The 19,251-nt window shown below is 45.6% G+C and overlaps 1 long non-coding RNA gene across 1 annotated transcript; it reads right to left on the bottom strand.

The window, feature by feature from the left end:
- Positions 1-379: 379 nt before the first annotated feature.
- On the bottom strand, positions 380-1,564 carry LOC119649393. The gene is made up of 3 exons (XR_005249129.1): positions 1,344-1,564; positions 768-1,286; positions 380-700 (listed from the first exon to the last, which is right to left on the bottom strand). It is a non-coding gene; the product is annotated as an uncharacterized LOC119649393 (long non-coding RNA).
- Between the last annotated feature and the right edge of the window lie 17,687 nt (positions 1,565-19,251).

Below are 19,251 nucleotides of genomic sequence, written 5' to 3'. Positions count from 1 at the left end.
AGACGCGTGGATGTAAGTCCTGGTGCGGAGCACAATAAAGCGTTGACCACAGTATATGTGTTGGTCTTACGGTTCTTGTGCACATTAGCGCTGACAGAAGAATTTGGAGCGTCCAGTGTGGATCTTATCGGGGTTTCCAGTTTATCCCCACCTTCCGCCGAAGATTCCGCTTCTTTACGTCCGATTTCTCTGGATGTTACCGCGCCTAGTGGTACAGCCACGTGCATGGCCTCATTCCCAAGGTGCTTCATTTTCCTTCGCAGTGCTCTCTTCTGCCGCCGGCTTGAGGTCTTTCCAGGTTCACGGTGTCCGGGCCGCTTGGATGCATTTCCACATATTGGTGTTAAACCAGTAGCGTCCACGTCACCAGCTTCCCGTTCTTCCGCTCTTCCCGGTAAGGGTGAAGGAGAAGGTTCTGACAGGCAGGATTTAGCCTGTAGTCCCTCCTTAGTGGCCGAAGTTCCCTTCTGCCGAGCCTTCCTCTTCCGTTTGCGAGTAAATTTGGGCTGTAATACCGCGGACGGGCTGGCCGTAGTTGGATTTTCAGTTTCTCCCAAGTTGAAAGTTACCGTACTTTCCTTTCTGGCTAACTTCGCCGTAGATACCAAATGCAAGCTTTCCAATAAGTTGGAAAGCATGCCTTCTACAGAAATCCAAAATTTTTCTGCGCCTTATAATGAGACTTCATCTGTAAATATATCTAAAAATTGTAAAGTAACGCATCTCTTGTTTATATCTTTATATTCTTTTCCGACACTTCTACTTACCTTCTTCATATTCCTTTAGTTTCTGATCTGATTGCTGCCGTGTGTTGCTTAAAAACTCTTTTAGTGACGTAAATATCTTATTGCTTTCGCAAATATCTAATTAGGACTCTGTAATTTTCTCTTAACTAAATTGAATCTCTCTAAAATTTCTTCTAAAAAATAATTAAAAATGGAGTACCGAGTTTCACTAGTTTGTTAAATAAATTCTTTGTCTCTTTTCCAAAATCAACTTTCGCATTCTTATCGTTCCTGAAATTTCAGAAAAATTTTCAAAATGACATCATAATTATTTTTTAAAGCCTTGACAGTATCGCAGTGACATGACCATCTAGTCTGAGTTAAACTTTTTAAAGTAAATTTTAGTTTTGTTTCACGATTTAGCAGTTCTCACCGTTGGGATGAAGCAGAAAAAAACATTTATTTTTTGCACTACTCCAAAATAGTTTAAGATTTCCATTGCATCCTTAACAGATTCTCCACCAACTAGATCAAGAGAATGCGCAGTACATGGCTAATAATCTGGGGATTTCTTTTTTTGGTTTTTAAAATACTTGCACAACAATGTAACAATGTCACCTGCCATATTAGCAGCGTTGTCAGAAAATTGACCTCTACAATTATCCACCAGTTGTTCATTTCTTTCTAAGAAATCTTGTAGAATATTAAATAAATGTAAGTTGTTATTACTTATTTTAATGAGCGATACAAGTCTTTCATATATTTTGCAGTGAAAACAGTCTCGTAACACAATGGACAGCTGATCATTGTGAAACAGATCTGGGGTTGTATCCATCACAATTGAGTAGTAGTTGTGTCGTTGTTATTTTATGTTATAATTTATTTAATTCCTCATATACAGTTTTTGATAAGTACGATATTATTCGTTTTGATCGCAGTCTACTATGTTGAATATATTCAATAATGAATTGGTAGAATTCTTCCGTAGCTCTAGAGCTCCCATAAAATTACCATTATGTGAAAAACCAAATACTTCCTCGAAGCCTCTTAATACTAAGCTCCCTTATACTCAAAAATTTCACCCCTGCAATGATCTCTTTCAAGACGTTATGATAATATTCTGTTTCTTTCCTTAGTTGCTCTTGAAGCTGCTTGTCTAAAACAGACTTATTTTCTTTTCATGTCAACCACACCAACATTGAATTCTTATGTTCATTACAATTTTCGTGATTTTCTAAACAAGTTGTGTTTCCAATCGGAAAATTCGGTTCAATAACAGTAATTGGCCATTTTTTGATTTTCAGTTCCACTTTTCTAGCAGACATGTTGTAAAATGAGCTTCCTGAAAATGAACAAAAACTTAATTTAGGTACTAGCACTGAGGAAGGAGGCACGTGGTCTCCGAAACGATTTTTTCAACTTATATACCAACTGTAAAACAAGTCGGGAAACCGGAAGCTGGGCGCTTCAGGTACGAAAGGTTTTGTGTATTTCTTAGTACGTAGCACGTAATAAATGCATATATTATGTGAGAATATTCACTTTCGGATGATATTGACATTCATAGTCTTGAATTTGCAAGGAAGCGACAACTTTGACGTATTATAACTTTGTTAGTAATAGTGCTATTTCAACCAAACTTGGTGAGATCATGCTCTATGGTATAGCCTATATTATTGCGAAATTTCATGGTGCTAACGTAAACTTAAGGGGGGTTTTGCAGCCAATTACTAAAAATTATGGTAATATACTATTATTAACTTTATTTGTACAGATATCAGTATGGAAGGTATTTCGGAGCCCAGGCACCATATAGTGGCAGCCTCCTGATTTTTTTCAGATTTTTCGGTTTGGTAGTTTCTGAGAATAGCCCCCTTAAAGGAATGGTCACTTTCAACCCCCCGCACTCCCCATCTTTCCAACAAATGTCAAAACTAAGACCGGTTTCGAAAAGTACTAACCGAGACCTTTAATTTGATACCCCACATGACTATATTTGATGCAAAAAAAATTTACACCCCTCTTTTGCATGTATGGGGACCCCCCCTTAAATTCGACGTAAAAGGATGTAACTCACTGTATGCGTGAGCGTTCACAGTTCCCATCTTTCTACCAAATTTGGTGTCAATCGCTATAACCGTTTCCGAGAAAACTGCGTGTGACGGACAGACAGACAGACAGACAGACAGACAGACAGACAGACAGACAGACAGACTTCACACCAACAGGTCAGAAGGAGGAAACCGTACAGCGAATCTAGGAAACTCGACCAGCGTTGCGAAGCCTAAGACCAGCGAAAACGATGGATGGACTAAAGTTACCAACAAAAAAGCGGAACGAAAGGCAAAAGTGCGAACTCGTCCAGATGTAATTGTTATCTCCAGTAAGGGCAATCTGTCCTACGCGGAGATACTCAAAAAGGTCAAAGCGGATCCCGACCTAAAAGATCTGAGCGGAAATGTAAACCGAATCCGAAGAACCCAGAAAGGGGATCTCATGTTCGAGCTGAAAAGATCCAGCGTAGGCAAAACTGATGACTTTCGCACTCAAGTGAAAAACTCACTTGGGGAGAATGCCGCAGTGCGTGCCCAAAAACATGAGATCTACCTTCAATGTAAGGATCTCGATGAAGTAACATCGAAAGAAGAAATTTGTGTTGCTCTGAAGGAGCAATTCAAGTTGAAAGACCTCACCGAGGAGTCTATTGTGGGCTTACGAAAAGCCTATGGTGGTACCCAAACAGCCACAATACGAGTACCAGCGGAGACAGCACAGATGTTATTGGCTGCCGGAAGGGTTCGAATTGGATGGGTTGTCTGCCGTTTAAGGGAACAAATTTCACTGAAGAGGTGCTTTAAATGCCTCATGTTTGGACACTTCGCGAAGGCATGCACCAGCAGCATTGATCGATCCGATCGATGCAGAAGGTGTGGGGAGAAAGGCCATATTGCCAGAGAGTGCAATAGGGACCCCAAGTGCCTATTGTGCGGAGTAAAAGAGGGACAGGATAACCGGCATATTGCCGGGAGTGGCAAATGTCCAGAATTTAGGAAGGCGCTCACTGCAATGAGAAAATGAGGTTTATTCAAATAAACCTGAATCATTGCAGGGTCGCTCAGGATTTACTTGAGCAGGCCACGTTCGAATCTGAGATGGAAATCGCCATCATAAGCGAACCGTATAGACACCGTCACGGTGGCATATGGGTCAAAGATTCGACTGGTGGAGCGGCGATATGGGCTTGCGGTCGACAGGCCATACAATGTACTGCAAGTCAGGCAGGCAGTGGCTTCGTGTGGGCGAAAATAAGTGGTGTATATGTATACAGCTGCTACGCCCCGCCAAGTTTGACACTGTCTGAATTCGAGCAAATGCTTGATAATCTTGTTCTCGACGCGAAGGGACGAAGTCCAAAGGTGATTTCTGGTGATTTCAATGCTTGGGCCCTAGAGTGGGGTAGTAGGGAATCAAATGCTAGGGGGCGCAGTTTATTAGAAGCTTTTGCGCAGATGGGCATAGTTTTGGCTAACGAAGGTGGTGTAAACACCTTCCAGAAAGGGGGATCAGGCTCGGTTGTAGACCTGACCTTTGTCAGCCCTTCGCTGGCGCGTGGTATGTCCTGGTGCGTCAGCGAACGCTACACCCACAGCGATCACCAGGCAGTTTTCTTTGAGACATGTGTCGAACCTCAGGGCAAAGAGCTATCATTGTTAAGGGAAAGTCGCACCGCGTCCTTGAAGAACTATTGTGCCCAAGAGCTATCATGCCCGAAACCGAAAAAGATTTCAGGCTGGTCTGCAAAATCTTTGGATGAGCAGAGCTTCTTAGAGGTGTGGTTGGATCAACCTGATATAGCAGGCGCCTCTACGGAAAGAGCTGTCCATCTGGCTCAATGCATCGCCAAAGCATGTGACGCGTCCATGCCTAGGAGGTGCGCATTCCCCCGTAGAAGACCAAACTACTGGTGGGATGATGAACTGACCGGCCTTCGATCAGCCTGCCACCGAGCGAGAAGAGCGGCTCAGAGGGCGGTAGGTAGAGTCGATCAAGGGCAGAAAGAGTGCGCCTACAAGGCAGCCCGCAAAACCCTCAAGCTCGCCATCCAGCGAAGCAAGAGGAAATGCTTTAGGGAGCTCTGCTCAGAAGCGGACGTAAATCCGTGGGGGAGAGCTTATGGAATCGTGATGGGACGATTTAGAGGCCGTTCATCTCCGCAGATCACGTGCCCCGCCCTCTTGTTGAAAATCATCCAGGGGTTATTCCCCCAGCAAGAGGAGAACACCGACACATTCCAACCACCTCTGAATGTGACGGCAATCCCGCCAGTCACCAGAGACGAGCTCCTGGAGATCTGCGGCAGAATAGGAGACAATAAAGCACCGGGTCTGGACGGAGTACCGAATAAGGCCCTTAAGCTTGCCGTGAAATCCAGGCCGGACATGTTTGCTGAGTTGTTCGAAGCGTGCATGTCCGAGGGAATATTTCCAGCGGTATGGAAGCGGCAGAAGTTGGTACTTCTGCCTAAGCCTGGTAAACCCCCAGGTGAACCATCCTCATACCGACCCATATGTCTTTTGGACACGGTGGGGAAAATGCTAGAGCGGGTAATCTATAATAGATTACTCCCAGTAGTTGAGAGCCAAGGCGGCCTTTCAGATCGGCAGTATGGATTCCGTAAAGCCAGATCAACCATTGATGCCATCAAATTGGTTACTGGCTTGGCCGAAGATGCAATCCACGGAAAGGGTAGTACCAGCAAATATTGCGTGGTAGTAACCCTGGACGTGAAAAATGCATTCAATTCGGCCAATTGGAATCTAATCCGGAAATCCCTAGCGAAGGTTGGTATTCCCGCCTACCTCGCCGCAATTGTCGATAGCTATTTAACTGAAAGGAGGCTCTGGTACGACACTGATGACGGACCGCAGGAGTACGTCGTTTCCGCGGGTGTCCCACAGGGCTCCGTATTGGACCCACTACTGTGGAACATCATGTACAACGATGTACTTAATCTTCCCCTTCCGGAGGAAGCCACAGTGGTGGGTTACGCTGACGACATTGCACTGGTTGTTGTCGCAAAGCATCTCGAAGATGCTGAGTTATACTCAAGCGAGGCAATCAGTGCTGTCAAATGCTGGTTGGAGAGCTCTGGTCTGACGCTTGCGGAGGAAAAAACGGAAGCGGTCCTCATCACGAAGCGCCGGAAGAGAAATTACGCCTGTGTTAGAGTCGGAAATCATATCATCACTTCCAAGCCGGCCATCAAATACTTGGGGGTGGTGATAGACAGGAAGCTCAGCTATAAGCAACACGTACAGTATGTTTGTGATAAATCATCCACTGCCAGTATGGCCCTGGCCAAGATGATGCCGAACGTGGGAGGGCCACGGCATACCTCTAGGTTGCTTATAGCCAGGGTGGTGACCTCAATCATGCTCTATGCGACCCCAGTTTGGAGCGAGGCGTTGCGGATGTCAGTTAACACTAGCAAACTGAATGCAGTCTACAGGAGGACAGCTCTGAGGGTATGCTCTGCCTTCAGGACTGTCTCAGATGATGCAGCATTCGTCATCTCTGGAATGATGCCCATTGACATCTTGGCAGATGAGATGGCGAATATATACCATGCGAAGTCAATCTCTCCCTTATTGCAGACGAAGAAGGCTGAGAGGGAGAGATCCATAAATAGATGGCAAGAGCGGTGGGAACGCTCGGGAAAGGGTCGGTGGACTCACAGGCTCATTCCTGCCAACAAGGAGTGGTTGGAGAGACGACACGGTGAGATTAATTATAATCTCACCCAGTTTCTCACGGGACATGGAGGATATCTCCAATACCTTCACAGGTTTAAATTGGAGACCTCACCCGACTGTCCAAATTGCGATGGAGTCCCAGAGGACCCAGAGCATGTATTCTTCCACTGTCCGAGATTTGTGGAAGAAAGGAGGAACCTAGAGGAGACTCTAGGAGAGGTGCTGGTACCAGAAAATCTGGTGCCGAAAATGCTAGCACATCAAGAGAATTGGGATGCGGTCAACTCCATGATCGCATCAATTCAAGATAAATTGCGAAAGGCAGAGGAAAGGAGAAAAACGCGGTCACGTGCGCCGCGTATAGAAGAAATGGGATTAAGCTAGAGTGAGCTGACTCCGCCCCGTGATGTAATACCTTATGGTGGTTCCGCGGGGCAGGGAGGTAGTCGGGGGTGGTTTTAGTGGGTAAAAATCCCACACGCTGGTGTATCCAGACCAGTGTCTTTTGAAGATTTCCACCTCCTCAAAAAAAAAAAGACAGACAGACAGACGGACAGACAGACGGACAGACAGACAGACAGACAGACAGACAGACGAACGCAAGAGGACGAATATTACTCGAAGCTCTTTCTCGTCTGAATCTTGTAGTGGCTAACACTGGATGCGTGAACACTTTTCGTAAGAGAGCAATGGGGTCCGTGATAGATGTCACTTTTGTTAGCGATGTTTTAGCTAAGGATCTGCAGTGGTATGTCAGTGACGAATATACACATAGCGACCACCAGGCCATCATTTTTGAAATCAGACATGGAAAACGATTGAAACCGTCTCGGACGAGAGCTGAAAGGTGGGCAGCTAATAGGTTTGATGAGGAGATTTTCGTAGAGATTCTGCAGCAAAATACAGCGCTTGAAGGAAGCGCAGAAAATAAAGCTCTGCAGATTGGCGAGAAGTTGCGACGGGCATGTGACGCATCCATGCCAAGGTATGTTGTATCGCAGAAGCGAGCTCCGAACTTTTGGTGGAATTCTGAAATCGGAGAATGCCGCAAGGCCTGCCTCAAGGCCAGAAGGCGCAGTCAGCGAAATAGAAACCGATCTGGATACGAGCAATTACATGAAGAATATAAAAACGCTCGGAAGAAACTACATGTGGCCATCATGAAAAGTAAAAGCGAACACTTTAAGCGACTGTGTAATGAAGCTGATACGAACCCCTGGGGTGGCGCCTATAAAACCGTAATATCGAAAGTTAAAGGCAAACGCTCCCCACCGATCTCTTCCCCTACTCTGCTTGATGAGATAGTAACGGATCTTTTCCCGCAGAATGTGAGTACCGCTGACCTTCCCACTGTCGAGATAGACACCGCCGAAGTTCCAATGGTAACCGAAAAGGAGGTCCTCGAAGCTGCGGATAAAATTGTTGGAAACAAAGCACCTGGCTTGGATAGCGTCCCCAATAAAGCTCTGAAGGCAGCAGTAAAAATAGCTCCAAATATGTTTGCCGAGGCGTTCACCACATGCCTTAAAGAAGGAGTATTTCCTACACAATGGAAGAAGCAGAAATTAATTCTAGTCCCCAAGCCAAACAAACCTTTGGGTGAAGCTTCGTCCTACAGGCCGATATGCCTTCTTAATAATACTGGCAAACTATTCGAACGAGTAATCTATAACAGACTAATTCGAATTGCCGAAAAGGATGGCGGTCTCTCCGAAAATCAGTTCGGTTTTCGAAAGGGGAGGTCTACAACCGATGCACTTGTTCTAGTAGCTAACACAGCTAAGACCGCACTTGACGAGGGCAAATGTTGTGCAGTGATTACACTTGATGTGAAGAATGCCTTCAATTCCGCTAGATGGAGCAAGATACTTGAGTCCCTAATCAACTTAGGCGTGGCGAAGTACCTGGTGCGTATTGTTGCCGACTTCCTAATCGATAGGACTCTGTGCTGCGAGTCAGATGAAGGAATGAAATCCTACCAAACGACATGCGGAGTTCCACAAGGGTCTGTCCTAGGGCCACTCTTGTGGATTATTATGTATAACGGGGTACTGAGCCTAGACCTTCCTACTGGTGTGGCTTCCATTGGTTTCGCGGACGATATTGGTGTGACGGTTGTTGCACGCCTTCTCGAGGAAGCCGAGCTCTATGCAAATGAAGCAGTCTATGAGATTAAATCCTGGTTAATGAATGCTGGTCTACAGCTCGCAGAGCATAAGACGGAAGTAGTACTTATTACCAAGCGGAGAAAGTGCACTTCCATGAAGATCAAAGTTGGAACCCAAACAATTTATTCCAAGCCTGCACTTAAGTACTTAGGTGTAATGATTGACCAGAGGTTGGATTTCAGATTGCATGTGGACGGTGCAGCAACCAAGGCATATAACATCGGAGCGCTGGTTGCGAGAATGCTACCAAATATAGGTGGCCCAAGGCCGAGCCGTCGACTCCTTATTTCAAGGGTGGTCAGTTCGATCCTACTGTATGCAGCCCCAGTATGGGCAGATGCACTGGAAAATACAATAAATAAGAAAAAGATTGGAGCTGCGTATCGCATAAGTGTACTCCGAACATGTTGCGCTTACAGAACAATTTCTACTGAAGCAGCTTGCGTGATAGCAGGAATGATCCCGATTGAGATTCTGGCGAAAGAAACACAACGACTTTACGATCGAACGTACCTCACCGGAGAATCTCCTGCCCGTCGGCGACAGTTCGCACGAGGTGAAACTGTCGCGGAATGGCAAGAGAAGTGGAACGAGTCAGAAAAAGGCCGTTGGACTCACAAAATCATATGGGATATCCGGAAATGGATCGAACGACCTCACGGCGAAGTAGGTTTCGACCTAACTCAATTCTTGAGCGGACACGGAGGCTATCGAGCATATCTGTATCGATTTGGGCGTGATGATTCGCCATATTGCCCACAGTGTGCAAACATTCCAGAGGACGCAGAACACGTCTTTTTTCACTGCCCCAGATTCGAAACCCAAAGGGCTACATTAGAAGCTACAACCGGGGAGCACTTTACACCCGAAAATATCATGGAGCTTATGGTGAAAGCCAAGGGGATATGGACCGAAGTAGAAAAAGTTACTACAGCCATCGGAAAGAAGCTTAGGCAGGAGGAAGTCATCCGAAAGAATGAACGCGAGAGGAACACGAATGTTGACATGAGCGCAGAATAAATTCTGATCCAGCCCCGCGACGTAATACCAAATGGGAGTCCCGCGGGGAGAGTGGAAGGAGAAGGAGGTGGTTTTAGTGGGTAAGAGTCCCACATAACCGTGTGGCAGGAGCCTGCGGTAGCTTTTGAAGCTTTCCACCTTCCATCGGGAAAAAAAAAAAAAAAAAAAAAAAAAAAAAAAAAAAAAAAGACAGACAGACAGACAGACAGACAGACAGACAGACAGACAGACAGACGGTAAACCGATTTTAATAAGGTTTTGTGTTTACACAAAACCTTAAAAATGGACACTAATTTCAACTTGAAAACTTTATATTACTCTGAAAATAAACACACTATAAACAATCGTTCCCCTTATAACATTTTGATACTTTGTAATGAGTGCAGCAATTCACATTTTGCCACCTTATAATTACTTTAAATTATGCTTGGCCGTTGAATAATAGTAATTTTTTCATAATACTTACAAAAAGCAGAAAATCCTTTTTCCTGATTACTTTCAATTATAGACGAACTAAGAGAAAGATCCCGTTTCTATAGCTTTTAAGTTTTAATATTTACTACACTAAATAGAATAATGATGATGATGATGATGGATGCTAGATTGATTCATGAAACCTGTACAATTGCGAGCGACTGCGTGTGTATTTGCGAGAAAATACACCGAAAATAAGCAACGGGGAACTCCCCGTAATAGATGCGAGAAAACACAACCAAAACAATCCTCTGAACGGGGAATCACCGATTTAATTGATCTCAATATTGCCAACTCTATAATAGGGATTTTTCCAATATTTTATTTTAATTCACTATATTGTCTATTGTCTTTAGTAGCGACTGGGGGCCCAATAACTCCACGGGGCTGCAGCACAAAAAGATCTTATATAATTTCTGTACATTAGAAACGAAGAAAGGTAGAAATCCGTTTGCAGTGGGTTGCAAAAAGTTAGCGTCTTGATAAAAGACGACTATCCTCAGCCTATAGTTGACAATATTTTAAATACACACCCACAATCCAAACAAAGGAAAATTGATATTAATAAGAATTGTACAAACCTTTAAAAGTAAGCAAAGTAAAACTACATTAAAGCCATGGTACACTTCTATTTGCATAACCGACCACAAAAGAAGCCTTCACATCATCATTTGAAGTCTGAACAGGGGTACTCCAATGTTCCAAACAATTGGAGGTGCAGGATCAAAGCATGTCCAAAGGAAGGTTCACTGCTTTGGAAGAAGTCAAATAATTCCGTAAAGAAATTGCGCCAGAAAAATTCTAATGAGATCATTCCAAAAGTATTAAATTCGCGAAGATCTAGGACTTTCCCTTCTAGTATTGAAACTATTCCCAAAAAAAAACAAGAAAAAGAATATCTGATGTGGATGGTTAGTGATGAACTTCTGTCACAGATTACTTAGTGGCAAGGGAAGACGTAATCATAACAGCATGGTGAAATGAAATGATTACCTACCGATAACAAAACTCGTCAAACATTCCAGCAAATACCCCGACGGCAAGCAAACCAATTAAGGACTGGGGAATTCTGAAGTGCAGCTACACCATTGCATTAAAAGATATTAAATTATGCACTTAATGGATGCACTATCGAAACGTTACTACTTCATTACGAAACATCGTAATGGAAGTAGCGGTAACCACTTGCACATCACCGAAACTACCGGGGAAATCAAACTGCGTTTCTACTGGGTTTAATGTCAGTAGTCAATAGCAGATCGGGTTGTTGCAGTTTTAAATTGGATATTCAAGGTGCTCTATCATATTTGCTGCCAAAGATAGCAGTTGCTGTTATCGTTCTTCAAAAGAATAAATATACCAACGCGTGTGCGTATAGGGGTTCATAGGAGAAAATGATAACTGACAAATTTTGCATACTAATTGGACTGCTGTAATTAAGTCGATTTGCATACTCGAGTGCGAATACGCAATAAATTGCGTATTTTATGGGGAAATTATTCCCGCTGTTTCGAACGGTTATGGGACCAGTACGAGGAACGCAGTGCTACCACTGCTTGGTGAAATAAGGAGCACTATGACATCTGCGACATGTTGCCGCAAGGAAAAGTTCACTGCAAGTGGGTAAGGCAAGTCCAGTGCAAGTAAATTCTGTTTACGATATATTACCAATTAATTGCTTTTTAACTACCCTTTGATAGTCTGTTCTACTGCTCATTAATTTTTATGTCGTTTATATACGCAAACTTCACAGAATAATATGTGAATGCAAATTTCATACTTTTTACTTTTTCCACTTCTACATATCAATTGAAAATATACATATATAGTATTTGTACACATATGTTACTATAAGCGCAGGAATATATAATTTATAAGCGTGTGCAAAAGTTCATGCGATACATATCCATATGAAAAGCTTTCTAACACATTTTGAGCAAAGAATGCATATAATTTCCAATTTTCTCCGGGAAGAGTTACATTGAGTGCTAAATACATCCATGTGTATGCACACCTGCTTTTGAAGCGCATTTAATACAAAGACATTGGCTATTGCCTTCACCTGCCTCTCCGTGTTTTTAAGGTTTTGTATGAAACAAAACCTTATTAAAATCGAGTCGATGTGTGTCTGTCCGAATATCTGTCACACCGGATTTATTTCATAAAGGCTCGATCGATTGTCCCGAAAATTGGTGAGAATGTGTGCTCTGTTGTTCCCTTTACATGCGGTAAGTGGTGCCATTTGGTACTGAGTTCCCCATACATGTGAATGGAGGATGCAAAATTTTTTTTTACAGAATGTGGCCATGTGGGGTATCAAATGAAAGGGCTCAATTAGTACTTTCGGATATCGGGTGATACATAGGGGAGTGAGAGCTCAAAATATGACCACCAAAAAAGAAACAGGTCTCGTTCTCTCGACCCATCTAACCGAAAAATATGCAAAAAAAAACAAAATGGTGCACCTAAACGAAATCTAGGCCTCAAAATACATCCTGTTCCGATATCTGTACAAATAGAGTTAATAATGGTATATTAGTATATTTTAGAAATTTTGCCGGAAACCCCACGCTAGAACTACAAAATTTGAAGGAAATACAACTATTATTAACAAATTTTGTGTGAATGTTGTGCATTCTAAAACGTGCATGACGTCATCATAACATATCAATTCGCCAATACCAAAGCAAAGTGAGTTCACATGAATGGGAGGTCACAGGGAAACATTTCGTTTTAATTTTTTAATAATTTATATATCAATATCAATTACACTTGACATATGTATATATTTATATGTATATGCCAATGAAACTTTGGGGTATAAATATATCTGCACATTTTTTTTGTTTTATGGATGGAGGTGGAAATTTAGAAAGACGCTGCTGCGCCAGGTTGCAGCAGTGTGTGGGATTCGCACCCACTAAAACCACCCCCACTCTTCCGCCCCTCCCCGCGGGATCACCGTGAAGTATTACTTCGCGGGGGAGGCTCTGGTTCGCTATACCAGCTCGTCCATGTCACGTCTCCGTCGCGCCGCCTTCCGAGCTCGATCTAACTCCAGGAGTTTTGTCTGCACCACGGCTACTGCCTCATTTACCGCCATCCAGTTTACCTCCGACTTCAGCATCTTTTCTACCAGGTTCGAGGGTTCGATGTCCGCCCCTAAGATGCTGTTCAACCTCCTTTTCTGCTGCAGAAATCTGGAACAATGGAACATAACGTGCTCCGAGTCCTCGAGTGTAGCACCGCATTCAGGACAGTTGGGAGACTCGTCCAACTCGAAGCGATGCAAGTACTTCCTATAGCCACTGTGTCTCGTAAGGAACTGTGTCAGGTGGTAATTCAATTCTCTGTGCTTTCGGTAGACCCATTTCTCGATACACGGGATCAATGTATGGGTCCACCGGCCCTTGTCGGAGTTATCCCATCGTTGTTGCCACTTGCCACACAACTCTCTCCTGATGGCTTTTCGGAAATCCGCATTCACCTCGGCTGGATTTGCCTTCCGTTTCTCGTAGAGCCAGTGTGCCTCGCTCGCTAGAAGATCTATAGGGATCATTCCTGCGATAACACACACTGCCTCCGTCGACGCCGTCCTAAATCCGCTGCACACCCTTAGCGCAATTGACCGGTATGCCGAACTTATCTTCCTCCAGTTGACAGCGTGGTTGAACGCTCTCGCCCAGACAGAGGCCGCGTATAGCAGGATAAACCTCACCACTCCCGCGATGAGTAGCCTGCGACTATACTTCGGCCCTCCCACGTTAGGCATCATCCTTGCAAGGGATGAGCTGGCATTTGCTGCCTTCTCTCGCGCATAATCCAAGTGTCCCTTGAAACTCAGCTTGGCATCGATCATCACCCCCAGATATTTGACAACCGATTTTGAGACGACCTCACGATTACCAACACGGATGGTAACCGTGTCGTCCCTCCTACGGTTGGTAATGAGGACCGCCTCCATCTTTTCGTCCGCCAGGTCCAGCTTGGCCATTCGTAACCATGACTTGATGGTATGAATGGCTTCATTTGCATAAAGCTCCACGTCCTCGCGATGCTTTGCAATGCAACTACCGCCAAGTCGTCCGCAAAACCAATCAGCGTTGTCTCCTCCGGCACGCGAAGGCCAAGAACTCCGTCGTACATTATGTTCCACAGCAGCGGTTCCAATACAGGACCTTGAGGCACACCTGCTGTCACAATGTACTCCTTCGGCCCGTCGTCCGTCACGTACCAGAGAAGTCTGTCCGAAAAGTAACTCTCGATGAGCCGAGCCAAGTAGCTAGGAACACCCAGTTTGGCCAAAGCGCCCTTAATCCAGACCCAGTTGGCTGAGTTAAAACCATTTTGGACGTCCAGCGTCACCAGAGCACAGCATTTACCCATGGCCATTGCATTTCGAGCCAATTCCACGACCTTTGAAGAGGGCACACCGGGTGGTTTTCGGGGCTTCGGTAGCAACACCAGCTTCTGCCTCTTCCACTGGGCGGGAAACACTCCTTCCGCCATGCACGATTCGAATGTGCTTGCGAACCACATTGGTCTGGCCTTGACCGCCACCTTCAGAGCCCTGTTCGGAATTCCGTCAAATCCCGGAGCCTTGCTGTCCCCAATACGTCTGCAGATTTCCCAAAGTTCCTCTTCGGTAACATTAGGGATCGAGAAGGCGTCCTGCTGAGCTGCCAGTTGAGGTTCTCTTTCGTCCTGCTCCTGCTGCGGGAAAAGAGTTGTAATTATTTGCAACAAGAGCCGTGGGCATGTCACTTGAGGTGATTTTTGCCCGCGGATCTTCTTCATTACAGCTTGGTAGGCTGTACCTCACGGATTCGTATTAACCTCTATGCAGAGCTTCTGGTAGCATTCCCGCTTGCTTCTCCGAATGGCCTCCTTAAGGTTGCTTCGCAGATCCCTGTATTCCTCCTCACGCTCCTGGTGCTCCGGGTCTCCTCGCTCGGAGACAAGAGGATCTCAAGGCAGCGATCTCCGTGTTCCACCAGTAGTTTGGCCTCTTGCCGTGGTGCAAACGTCGTCGTGGCATCGTAGCGTGGCATGCTTCGGTTACACGCTGAGACAGCTGTGTGACCCTTTCCTGTTCCATCCGGATCATGAGCTCCTTCCAATGCGGCTAGGAATGTCTCCTCGCCGAAAGCTCCGATAGACCAGCCAGCCGCCTTAGCCTTTCTACCTCCAGAGCGTCGTTGACTGCTTCCCCGGTTTCCAATGCGGAGGAGGATGGCCTGGTGGTCATTGTGGGTGTAGTGCTCACTCACTTGCCAAGCCATCTCCCTCACCAGTGAAGTGGTAACAAACGTCAGGTCAACGAACGAACCCAACCCTCTTCCTCGAAACGTGGGCACACATCCAACGTTGGCCAGCACGATGTCCAGCTCCGCAAATGACTCCAACAGAATTTGACCTCTGGTGTTCGTCGATCGGCTTCCCCACTCCAGGGCCCACGTGTTGAAATCGCCGGCAATGATTTTAGGCCTGCAGTCTCTAGCGTACAACACCAGACTGTCTATCATCTCCTCATATTGTACTAAGGTTGCAATAGGAGGAGCGTATCAGCTGTAAATATGGACACCGTTGACCTTCGCCCTTATAAAACCGGCTGCCGGGGGGGCCATAACTTCCTGAATGGCCTGTCCTCCGCACGCCCAGATTGCGGCGTTGCCAGACGCATCCACCGCCCAAGTCCGCCGTGGTTCCTGTACGGCTCGCAAATAACCGCGACATCCACATTCGACTCTCGAATGGTTTGCGAGAGTAGGTCCTGAGCTGCCTCACAGTGATTGAGATTGATTTGTATCAATCTCATTTGCCTGTGCGGTTCAGCTCCCTCCTATATACCGGACATCTGCTGCTTCCCGCAACATGCCGGTCGTCCATGCCCTCTTTCCCACTACATAGCATACACCGTGGATCTCCGGTGCAATCTTTGATGAGGTAGCCCTCTTCCCCCACTTCCTGCAACTCCTCGACCTATCATGCTGGCTAGTGCATGCCGCCGCAAAATGACCGAAATCGAGGCATCTGAAGCATCTCTTTAGAGAGATCTGCTCCCTGAGCCTGCACACGACCCAACCTACTCTTACCATGCCCGCGGTAATTAACTTAATAGCTGATTCCGCCGGCTAACTAATAATAGCGGTCTGTGTGCCGCCATATGCCTTCTTCATCCTTTTTATGACACTCTGGTCTATATCGCTAAGGTTGAACTGTTGCTTTAGCGCAGCACAGATGTCCTCCCGTGAGGTGACCTCATCTAGGTCTTGGCATTCAACCACTATCTCCTGTATCCGAGCTCTTACCTCAGCTTCCTCTCCTAGTACACTTTCCACCTTCCCGCGGAAGTTATCGGCCGACTTGTCGGTGGATCTACTTAACTCCAGCATCAGATCCCCTCTCTGTGTTCGCCTGATACGGCTCACACTATCCCCCAAATCCTTCAATTCCGGGTTTGACTTCACCTTTCGGAGGATATCGGCATAGGACATATTTCCCTTCTTGGAAATGATTATTATTTCCGGGCGAAGCTTCTTTTTGTCCTTTTTCCTCTTGTTGCACACCTTAGTTCATTGTTCGGGCCTCCGGGCGTTGGTTTCTTCCACTTTTGTAGTTGTGTTGTGGCTGCAATCGTGAGATTACCAACTTTCGCGGGTACTCTCGCCGGCTCCGTCTTTTTTGGTGAAGAAGCTTTTTTCTTCTTCGGGACTTGCTGTGGTCCTAGAGGCTCGCTGGTACCATCTCTAGCCCGTTTTCCTGCTTCCCGCCTGCCTTATCATGGGGAGGCGTCACCTGCGTTTCCCTTGTGACCTTGCCAACTGACGCTTGGGAATTCTTTTCTTCGAGTGCCTTGATATAAGACCATTTAATGCCTCTTATCAAGGCTCGAATATTTTGGTGGATATTCCGCCTCTCCTTGATGAACTCGCACAGTTCATTTATTCGTTCCCCGAGTGCAACGAACGCCATTCCGGTATGTTCCCGTTTGCTTTCGCGTCTTGCGCCACAAGGAATGATGTCGATCAAGGGACTATTCATGTTTCTTTCAGAGTCCCGCGATGAATCTCGACTACCAAAAAGAACCATTGTTCTCGGTGGTGATCCCCCAAGCTTGGAACTCCTCCTAAAAGGATCCGGTGTGGACCTAATTTCCACTCCACCATTATCTCTTGTAGCATTAGATGCTACAGTAGCCAAGTTGCCCACTACTGAGGCACTGCGGTCGTTGGATATCGACGGCCGGGAGCCCGCTTACTCACTCCCAAAAACCGCCGGCACTGCGTTTCCAAAGCCCTGCACCGTAAAAAAACTACTTTTCTCCTCTTCCATATTTGGTTTAATTTCTGGGTGTCCTTCCCATAGCCAATTTTTATCCACGGGTGGGCGTTTACTTCCCACCTACCCGGCCTACGCATAATAAGCATGCCCATACACGTACATCTCCGGATGCGTGCATGTACATGCAATTTTTGTTTGTTTAAGGTAAGCGTAATATCTGCGTCTATAACATGTACGTATTTCTTAAAGGGATATTTGGGGTTTCTGGCTATATACGAATGGAAAAATGTGCATAGAAAGTTTCGCACATAATGAACACAAAACAGTATGAACACCCCAGTGTGTCTGATTTTTGCTCACTAAAGCCGCCACAGACATCCCCATGCCCCGTGAAACCACCATTAGGTGTTACATCTTCTCTAGAATTGTCACCTTTCTTCCCCACGCGACGTACGTAATCACGATTTTCTGATCTCCTCTGTCTTTCGTAGTTTGCTCTACATAGTTGCGACCATGGAACTGATCGTATCCTGATTCTCCTGACGTGCTACCATTCTCCACACCAAATTTTATAGTTCCAGAACCTCTCCTAGAGTCTCCTCTAGGTTCTTCCTTTTTTCCACAAATCTTGGAAAATGGAAGAATACGTGCACTGATGAGCTGAGGCATCCAATTTAAACCTGGTCAGGTACTGAAAATATCCTCCATGCCCCGCGAGAAACTATGCAAGACTATAATTAATCTCCCATTGCCGCTTCTCCAGGCACTCCTTCATGGCAGGGATGAGCCTATGTGTCAACCGGCCCTTTCCCAAGCGTTCACAGCGCTCTTCCCATCAATTTACGGATCTCTCCCTTTTGGCAATCTTCTTCTACACTAAAGTAGAAATAAACATGATCTTGTATATTTTCATCATCCCATCTACCAGGATATCAATGTGCATCATTCTAGAAATAATAAACGCAGCATAATTTAAGACCGCCCTGAAGGCAGAGCTCACCCTTAGGGTTGTTCCTTTATAGACTGCGCTCAGGTTGTTAGCGTTGAATGTAATGCAATGCCTTTCCCCAAACTGCGGCTACATCGAATGAGATGGAGCTCATCATCCTAGCTTTTAACGATCTGGAAGCATTCCGTGGCCCTGCCATGTTTGGCATCATCTTTGCCAGGGTCATGCGGCAGTAAATACTTTCTCTAGCATACTACACGTGTTGCTTATAACTGAGCTTCGCGTCTATCCCCACCCGTGTATTTGATGGCCGGCATGGGAGTAATAATATAATCCTCAATTTGAACACGGGCATAATTTCCTTTACAGCGCTTGAAGATGAGGACCACTTCTGTTTTTTTCCTTCGGAAGCATCAACCCAGAACTCTCTAGCCAACCCTTAACAGCGCTTATTGCTTCTCATGGGCATACCTGAGAATCTTCGAGATGCTTTGCAACTAAAAGCAGCGCTATATCGTCGGCGCAACCCACCCGCCTCCACCGGAACCAGAAAATTAAGAACATCGTTGTAAATGATATTCCACAATAGTGGGCCCAGTGCAGAGCCTTGTGGGACACCCGTACTCCTGGATCCGTAGTGTCATACCAGTCCGTCCTTGTAAATACTTGTTGAAATAGCTGTGAGATAGGCGGAAATTCGAATATTTGGTTCCAATTGACCGAATTGAATGCATTTCTTTCGTCCCCACATCGACCATCGGTGGAATTGCCGTCACATTCAGAGGTCGCTCAAAGCTGTCAGTACCCTGGTCTTGCTGGGGAAATAACTCCTGAGTGATGTTAAACAAGAGAGAGCTTGAGGGTGGTTCATGTGGGTG

The sequence above is a fragment of the Hermetia illucens genome, chromosome 2 (assembly GCF_905115235.1).
Source record: "Hermetia illucens chromosome 2, iHerIll2.2.curated.20191125, whole genome shotgun sequence".
Taxonomy (NCBI): domain Eukaryota; kingdom Metazoa; phylum Arthropoda; class Insecta; order Diptera; family Stratiomyidae; genus Hermetia; species Hermetia illucens.
This window is presented reverse-complemented; position numbering and strand designations above follow the sequence as displayed.